The following is an 8,073-nucleotide window of genomic DNA, read 5'->3' as shown; positions in this document are numbered from 1 at the left end:
TGGCTGACACTATTCAAGATGGATCTCTCTAGGTAGATGAAGATGCAAGAGAGCTAGTGAGTAAAAGAACTTTGAGAAGTAAGATTTCAAAAAGCCTTGAGTTAGATGACTGGCACTTGTTTCTGGCTAATGCTGAACCACCTTAAACTCTTCTTTCTCCCTGCTCTCTTCCCCTAAGCACATACTCACAAAGTTAGGCATTTCACTAAATGATTTGTTGCACTGATGAGGATTGACATCCCAGTTTCCAACTTTTCAGAGCCCCTGCATGCCTAGAGTTACTGTGGCTTTCAGATTCCTGGAAATTCATGTGAGTTGAGTATCTTTTAAAATCCTCAGAATGTCAGAGTGAATTTACTTCCAGTCTGTCAATATTCTTCATATTGGGTATTGCAGAGACCACCTCTGGGTGGTTGGAAAGAACTTTTCCCCTGTGGCATGTTTTCTTTTCAGCCTTTTGTTAAACTGTTGATGGTTAAAAAGCCCTAGACGAATCTGAATTACTGTCTTCCAGAAACAAAGTCTATTGCCAGTTTACTGGCCTGTAGCTACTACATGACTATAGGAATCTGACTCAAGATTTTTGTTTGATCCATGCCAGTTGGATTGAGGTTTCTCAAAGCATTACTGTAGCCAATTTTTGAGGTTAAGTCTAAAAAAAACCCCAAAAAACCTAACCACATACAGTTTCTCCCCCCACCTTAAGTTGCCAAGGTCCTTCTTTTTGTAAAAAGCCTTACATTTTCAGAGCTGTACGTGAACCTTTCTATGCCCTTGGTGTTCCACATTCCCTTACACACACATATTCTTACCATTCCATTTTTCTTTGGTTAGTCAAGGCTGGGTTAAATCAGTGAAAGTTGAGAGCAAAGCAGATGCTGTTTATGGAGGGGGGGAGGAAGTGTAAAGCTGTGTTTTGCACACTGGCCCCATAGTGATAGCAAATCATCTATCTATTTATCAAGATACAGATATATTAAAAATTGGAAGGAGGTTCTGCAACCTTAAATCCTTTCATATCACTTTATGTTCCTGCTGTTAAGCTTTTGCTATGTTAATGTCATCCTGGGTTGGTAATATTTACAGCACCTAAATCAATGTTGAGGACATACAGAATATTGAAGGATCAACTCTACTTATTTCAAATGCACTTTAATATTTTGACTGCCTGACCAGAGTTTGGGAAATAACTGTGGTAGAATGATAATGAGAAGTTTAACAGTTTTATGATGGTTGGAGTGGACTTTATGGAAGTTGATAAATTTCATCTTGTAGGTTTCAATTTCTCATTCCCTACAGAGTGATGGGGAGAATACATTGATACTGCATTTCAAATTGGCTAGATCAGAAAGAACAGCAGCTAAAATCCATTACAACCCAATTACATCCATCAGCTGAAGCTGTGTGCATTCATTCGTGAACATCAGCATTTAATCCATAAAGAGGAACTAATGAGAAATTTGAAAATGGAATCCATGCATCAGTAACTTTGGAGAGATTTTGCTGGGATTAATGAACTGCCAGAACATTGTCAACAGACTGAAAACCTATTCTCTCTAGGTTTGTTTACTGACCAAAGAAAGATTTTTTTTTTCCTTGTTCTCCCTATTCTTCAGCATGTTTTTGTCTTAGGGATTGTTGCTTTTTTCTTACATTTTTGGTGCAGGAAGTGACATTTTATCCACTTGAAGGGAGCAAACGCTTCTTTCTCTTTCTTCTTTCTCTTGGGCATCTGGCTGGATGGCTGGCTAGCTTCTGAAGTCAGATACACTGCAGATCAACATCCATAGCATCTCTGTACCTCTCTGCAGAATGTACAGAGCTCCTAAATACAAGGGCATGTGGGCTAGACCACGTTTCGTAGCATAGAAGGAACGTCAAGATATCAGCAATTACTTTTTAAATAATACTATAGGAAACTTCTTGAAAAAGTGCTGGTGTTCATTTGTAAGTTCACCTTTAAGTTTCCTCTGTGAAATGCTGCACTAGCTAATGGATCTTCTGATTTTTCTGGAGCTACCAGTAGGTATTTGTCCAAAGAGCGTAGATTAAAGCAAGACCACAGGAAAACTAATCTCTCTAATGGGAGTTAAAATGTAGAGCAATTGCAGAGATCTGGCTAGACTACCATATATAAACAAGGCAGTAAACCATCATTCATCAAGATCGTACATTTAAATGACAGCAAGTGCAGATGATTTTTTTCTGGATGCTCCGGGGTGTAATATTGTGATATCCATCTCTATCACTTAATGACCTAAAACTGTAATTATATTTGGGTTGTAGTTAAAATGCATATTAATTTTTACATGCTTTTTACCTGGAGGTGCCTTAAGAACATGTAGATATTTCAGGACCAACCCATGAAAACCTCTCTGAGGATTTTTGCACATAGATATTCTCTATCTGTTAAAAGAATAAGTCGTCTTTATATTCTGAGCCTTATTCTCCCTTGCTGCCCAAGTGGTCTAGTAAGGTTTGATGGCTTAATATTTATTTCTTACTTATTTTGATAGATCTCTGTCATATTCACTAGCTGGATAAAGTTACTATGCTTAACAGCAATATAGCAATATTTCCTCCCAGGAATCATTCCTTTCCACATTTAAGCAGCAGAGCTGATCTCCAAGTAGACATATCTGACAGGTAGCTCCGCTGAGATCCCCTTTCCAATTGCACTCCTGATGCAGATATGACAGTTTCAGGAAGAAGTGAAGGATGGTGGGGAGTGGGCAGGAGAAAGGAAAGCAGGAGAGGGAAACAGAGAAAGACAGACCCATACAATGTGCATTGTGTGTCAGCATTAAGTGAGAAAGGATGAAGACACATAGGAAATAGAGAAGAGCAGAGAGCTTGGTCAAGATATCTGGCTAAAAGCTGGCAACTGCAGCTAGCATGTGAGGCAAAAAATATGGAGGAGAATGGCTTGAGTGGCTTCCTGTGTGAACTGGGGGAAATTGCTGAAATGTGGTGTGCTTTTGGCCTCTGTCAACAAAAGCAAAAATCTCTGGCAAACTGGACACCTTTAAAATGAGGTCAAAGTAACATCTATGTGATCAAACAACTGTATTGCAGAAGACCCCTGCTCTCAGTGACAGTGTTGTGCAGAGATACTGCTAGGAAGCTGTAATTGGGAACAATTAGGTTAGGCACAGTGTATCTAGAATGCTGCTTGTTGAAATGCTGTTCTAAGTCCTTCTGCCTTGCTTTACCTAATGTAGATGCACCAAAGGGTGTCGGTTTTTTACTTGTTGTCAATATGCTCATGATGAGGCAATAGGCATGGCAGGTGCTGTTCCCTCTTTGGCCTCTTTGACTTGAACAAGTTGCTTTGCACCCAGATACAGTAATTTGCCACCTCTTGGTCTGCAATGGTAATATTTGCTTATCAAATGTAACTGACTTCTTTTTTAGAATGAACAGATACTTGAATCGTTTAGAATCCTACTCTCAAATGTTGCATTGAAGAGCAATTTGAGATCAGTAAATTTGGCTCACTTGCTAGAACGCACAAAACCACAAAAACCCTGCAAAATAATGCTTTGGGACAAAAAGCTACAAAGACAAGGAATAAGAGAACATAAATGTGAATAAGGGTAAATGTTTTCACAGCTGTTTTAGTCAATTGTATCAGACAATTTCCTTAAATCTCCTGGGGTTTTAAGCACAGAGGTTTCTTCCTTTCATTCATACTTTTTTTAACGTTTAACAAAATAAAAACTAAGAAAATCGCCCAAAAAACTGTTGTCTTTTTCTGTTCAACATATGTAGCCCTTTGACTACCACAGAGTAGTTACGTCTCAGTTGGGGAACAGCATTTGGAAGCAACACAATCCTCTTTATATTATTGCTTTCTTTTCTGCATCTCGCATTAGGGTGTAAATGACATACCGGATATCTCGGTGCTTTTGGCATGTAGAAGCAGAGGTGGAAGTGTATAATAAAGAAGATAATGGTTAAGGATGAAAGCTAGATCCGGAAGCATCTTGCAATGTTTTCTAGTTCAATGGGATGTCTTTAGCTGTTCTTTGAACAATAGAAATTACACCTTAGAAAGGACTGAGGCAGGTTCAGCCACCTGTTCTGCTGGAGCCTACATGTTGCATAAAGGACACAAAGTCATCGTCAATCAATTCTTGTGCAATGATATTTCTTCAGTTAAGGAGTTACGTCCAGGAGGGCTGTACTCAGACATGTAAAAGTCTGTACAAATGTAAGTGTTTAGCCTTAGCAATGGAGTCAGGGCCAGCTTTTCTGCAATCTCTCTGATATTGCAAAACTCTTTGGTTTAAGAGATTTCCTGAATGAATGCAGATGAAGCAAAACACTTAGTTTGACTGTGGCCTGAAGTGACATTTCTAAAAAGGAAAAATGTGGTTATGTTTGTGCAGAGAACAAAGTGGTGCTCATGGCTTAGATCAATAGAACAGATGTTAGGAGCTGATTCTGATCTCACTAATTTCACTTTTACACCTAAATAGCTTTATTGATTTTTTTTGGGGGGAAAAAAAAAAACCCCAACTTGTTTGCAACTGGGTAATTGAGAAGGAAATTATTTCCATAGGTATAAGTTTACCTGGGTTATAGATTTGCAGAAGTCTGGCAAATCATTCAGTTGCTGATCTCTTGGTTATTCTTTGTGTCTACTTAAGAAAAGCTCTGGCTCTATACTGTTATCAAATATTGTTGTTCTGTAGCTGTTTGTGTGAAAAATAATGGATGGCAGTGAAGTTTTAAAGACTTTGAGCAATACCCAAAGGCAAATACCTTAATTCCCTTTTAGATGTACAGTCTTCCCCTCAATTTGGCAGTTGCACCATAGTTCAGTAACAGCCAAAAAAAGGTGCTGCAGGGTACCGCTGTTCTGAATTCACTTGTTTGATCCCTGGTGCTTGTTTGCCATGTTTGTGCATCTTTCACCAACACTGGTGTAAGCTAGGCATTGCCAGGGATCTTGTGGGGCATGAAATTCTCTTGAATTTAAGAAAGTAATGTTAATTTCAATAATCTGTAGAAATGTCCTGTGAAGATGCTTCTACATCTATTTTTTGCTTCAGTTTTGCTTGACTGACTGGTCTAATCTACCTGCTGTTTCTGTGACGGGGGGGGGGGGGTGGGGTGGTAGAATTGTTGAAATGTAATCTTCCCAATCAAATTATTGTAACAATTACTTGATTCGGTACCTGTAGTTACAATTATATTAAGAGTTCATTGCCAGAAGGGATGAAACTAAAAGATTTTGTCAGAGACTCTCATATCTGCTTAACTTCAGAATAAACAGTCAAGCTGTTAACATGAACTAGTCTTTGGCTAAGAATAAGAGCCAAAGGTTTGCTACTTTTCTTAAAGTAGCAAAAAAACCCAACAAACCTTACAGAACTGACATGTAAAGGTATATCCACTTCTGTCTTTCAGACTTCTTAAGATAGAACATGTGTGGGGATATATTTATATTACATTCCTGGTGGTATTGGACTGTTCACTAGGACTCTCCCTGCAAACTGCATTCCCCTGCTTTCTGAAAAGTAACTAACTTTTGACAAATACACCAACCACACCTTGACTGGCTTCTCTCACTAATAAGCATACTAAAGATGTTATAGATATTTTTGACCTGTGTGCCAATTGTATGGGAAACTGTGGGAGACAAGGAATCTGGAAGACTCCAGGCTTGCAGATGTTTATTATCTTACATGACTTGTAGTGGCCCAGAAATGGGATATGGGAGGAGATTTGAATGTCTTATCCAGAACAGATTCCCTAATTCCTTTTCAATATAAACATCCTGATATATCTGAATACAGATCATCACTTAAAGCTATAAATCATTTATTGTGCTGCAGTAGAAATAGGCTGAAATATCTGGTGAGTGGGATCTCCCAAAATGTTCCTTGTGTTTAAGAGGACAGTATTCTTTATTGTTCCTTATTGACTTTAACCAACTTTGTGAAATAAAAGGGCAGAATCTTGTAGTAAAAGTCAATCTGCTTGGCCAAACACCCACTTGTTTCAGATTTCTGAATGTATGCTGGTTTTGTCTCAAAGTCATGGTTGTGTCATAAAAAACCCACCATAAATCATATTCCAAGAACAGGTCTTAACTACCTACTGTTTTCTTTTCAAATACCTATTGTTAATCATCCTGACAGTTTTGACACTCATAATATTGCTGAAGTTTTGAATGCTGCATGTTGCAGACAGCTGAAAGCTTCATGTAAGAGGGAAGTATCTATCTGACATAAAACCGCCATATGCTAAGTATATGTACAGATTAATCTGTAGATTGAGTCTGTAATACACACGCTTTGTAACACAGATTGCTCAAAGTACATTATATAAATGCATGTACGAGTGACATGTAGATAAACAGTGATATACTGAATGCTTTGCATGAATGCTCACACTTGCAGGGCCTAAAGAATTTCAAAGGTTAAAAAAGGAAGTAGCACTACCTAGATGTTGTCACCTTTTTTGAGTGAAGTAGTATTACAACAAGCTGTGTCTACATGCTGCTCGTGGTTGATTTGTGGTTGTGTATGGTGTCACTAAAGCAATTACAATATAAGATCATGCAATAAATAATTTCTGACATGACTTGAAACATATGCAGAAAGGTTGATGTGAAGTTAGTTTTATATCCAGAGTCCAAGCTCAAACCACTCCCTCTGCTGAGATTTGCTTTCAGAAACCTGAATTGCCTGCTTTCTCTGGGATGCTGTGCTGACCAGAGGTGCGGTTCAGCTGAGAACTTTCTCCCCATGGAGAACATAGTCCTGCCATTGCTGAACTTTTTAAAGTAGAAGGCACAGATGCTTCAGGCTTCTCATGGAGAATGAACCCCAGGTGCATATTTCACTCTTACTGATGTCAATGTAGAGTTTTTAAGTTTGACAGTTGGGGATCCAATTACTGGCAAACCTGAGGCTTCCGGCACCTGCTGGAGTCTGCAGTCCCTTGTACAGGACCCCCCTATCCTGCAGCTTAGCTGGCTTTGGGTAAACATTTGTCCCTTACCTTCCTCCCTTCAAAATTCAGTGGCAGAAAGCAACTCCTGTCTCTCCTGAAGCTGAGCACTTCTAAGTAAATATTTGCTTTCGAAGTTGACGTAGAGGCGAAGAGAAAGATTCTGACAGTAGTTTGTAAGATAAATTCCCTCTTCAACTATCCAAACACTAGGGGTTTATTTGTACCTCTGCAAACAAGTTACTAAAAATAAACTGAATTATGAAGTGTGGAACTTGGGACCTAAGTGATACTTAAAAGATTATTTGTTTGAATTGATTTGATGACATAGCTCTAGCCAGGACTTTTTTGGCAGCACATTCAGATTACTCTGAATTCTCTCACCCGTTGTTAAAGGACAACTTGCCAATAGTCTTTGCCTGCTTGCTGTTCTGGGATTGCATAGATTTTTTTTTCTTGTTCTTTATTGCAGAACCCCCCCATATAAACTGCCACTAGGATCACAAATTCAACCAAATTTTCATTTTCCCACTATTATTTAACTATCTTTCAAATTCTATGGCCTGACATAAATTGACTTAGCAGACACACTTCTGTTTTCTGTGACAGGTTTGGCAGTAAACAGGCTATTAGTGATTCATAATGAGTAGCTCCTGTTTGTTTTTCCTGTGTGCTAATTTTGTTCTCTCTCCCTGACATCCTTAGTGTGTCTTGTCCCCTGTCTGCAGACTTGGGGAGCGTGTGATGCCAGGTGACTGTTGTGCTCGGTGCTTTTTACCACGAAAAGCATTCAGATTTGGCAGAATGCATTTTGATTTTCTGGATGAACGATTCACATGGAAACAATGAGTGAAGAAAATCTCTGCCTTCTGCTACCACTATGGGAAGAGCATTTTAGACAGTCACTTTTCTTGAGGTCATGCTTTTAATTTTTTTTTACCTTTATGGATTTGGAAGGTGTAGGGGATGTTGATATCATCTTCTTTCTCTAGTATAAGATAGTCAGTATTTTTCATGTACTTAACGCTTCTAGTAAGTCCCAATAGTTTGTGTTTGACTTAACGTATTTCAGGGAAGGTATCTGATCTACACTAAAAGCATCAAGAGATG

The sequence above is a fragment of the Balearica regulorum genome, chromosome 27, assembly GCF_011004875.1.
Source record: "Balearica regulorum gibbericeps isolate bBalReg1 chromosome 27, bBalReg1.pri, whole genome shotgun sequence".
NCBI lineage: Eukaryota > Metazoa > Chordata > Aves > Gruiformes > Gruidae > Balearica > Balearica regulorum.
This window is presented reverse-complemented; position numbering follows the sequence as displayed.